Below are 572 nucleotides of genomic sequence, written 5' to 3'. Positions count from 1 at the left end.
GTGGCCTGCCTGGGCTGCCTGTCCCTGGGTCTTAATTCACCCTGATGGGGCACCCGCTTGTGGTCCCCCTCATGCCCCCAAAAATGAGGTGGGGGAGGGGAAGCGGGGGGCAGCAGGAGGAGGGGAGCGGGCGGCGGGCTCGGGAGCATGGGCCTCTGGCACAGCCCCGCAGGTGCAGCGCCATGGCTACAGCGGGACCCGGCTGGACGTGGGTGCTCAGCGCGGCCCTGATCCTGGGGCTCACAGGTAACCCGACGCTGTCGGCAGAGCGCGGCAGGCCTGTCCCGGGATCCGCGCGCCGCCACGGCGTGTGCTTGCGTGCATGTGTGTGTGTGTGTGCGTGCAGCGACGTGGGTGGCAGGTGCAGTGACCCCGAGGCCGCCGGCGTTCTGTGTGACCGGGTGTGTGTGGGGAAAGCGGTGGGGCTCTAACCACGCGGTGGCTGTGGCTCTGTGAACGCTGTGTCTGAGTGGCCTGGTGGCTACCCGGCGGGTGTGACTGCAGGTCTCTGGTGCCCTTGTCCCGTGCCATGGGTGCCTGCAGCAGAAGCGGCGGGTGCCGCGGGGCGGGCG

Source organism: Tupaia chinensis, unplaced genomic scaffold (genome assembly GCF_000334495.1).
Source record: "Tupaia chinensis unplaced genomic scaffold, TupChi_1.0 Scaffold000129_1, whole genome shotgun sequence".
NCBI classification, from domain to species: Eukaryota; Metazoa; Chordata; class Mammalia; order Scandentia; family Tupaiidae; genus Tupaia; species Tupaia belangeri.
This window is presented reverse-complemented; position numbering follows the sequence as displayed.